This window comes from Nanorana parkeri, unplaced genomic scaffold, assembly GCF_000935625.1.
Source record: "Nanorana parkeri isolate BGI_ZX_2015 unplaced genomic scaffold, ASM93562v1 scaffold1687, whole genome shotgun sequence".
In the NCBI taxonomy this organism is placed as follows: Eukaryota; Metazoa; Chordata; class Amphibia; order Anura; family Dicroglossidae; genus Nanorana; species Nanorana parkeri.
Genome location: NW_017307955.1, coordinates 145149 through 145766, shown reverse-complemented (window position 1 = coordinate 145766; position 618 = coordinate 145149). Strand labels below are relative to the sequence as shown.

The 618-nt window shown below is 48.4% G+C and overlaps 1 protein-coding gene across 1 annotated transcript in view; it reads left to right on the top strand.

The window, feature by feature from the left end:
• SCUBE2 (signal peptide, CUB domain and EGF like domain containing 2) overlaps window positions 1-618 on the top strand; it is a 76063-nt gene that overhangs the window by 35256 nt on the left and 40189 nt on the right. The gene's annotated exons all lie outside the window — the stretch shown is intronic.

Below are 618 nucleotides of genomic sequence, written 5' to 3'. Positions count from 1 at the left end.
GCCCCCAAGAAAAAATCAATGTACAGTGTAGCCTTCTGACTATCCAATGAGCTGCAATTTTTCAGGTCTTCAGTCTTGCACACTTGTACTGGCTCCTCCCCTCTTCCTCTGATGTCACTTCACCCTGCGAGCTTCTCACAATGTGCATTAGAAGCTGTAGCAAGTCAGACAGAGCTCCGCCTCATTTCCTGGCTGGAGGATGTCCAGCATCATCTAGTTCTTTCCTCCCCAGTCTGACTGTCCCTGGCCCCCGCTCCTTTTCATTCATTGGATTTTAGTTCTTTCAATCATGGAGGCTCAGCCTCGCATGTGGGCGTTACCTAGGGTGTTGTGCATACAAATGCAGCCTGTCTAGGAACGCCCACTGCTCCAGACTGACACCCACCCATCAAGGAATTCTGATATTTGCATAACTCCTCCCATGAGTCGGGCCTACTACTTGTATTAGGGTTCTTGAGAAGGAACTGAGGCTGGGAGCTGTGATGTTTTCGGGAAGCTATGTACAGTACTCTGCAGGCCCCTCCCACCAGCCATGATCAGCCTGCATTGCACAGAGAAGCACAGAGACCCATGTAATGAAAACGGAAAGGTTCTATTTAAAAAATGTAATTATTAAGT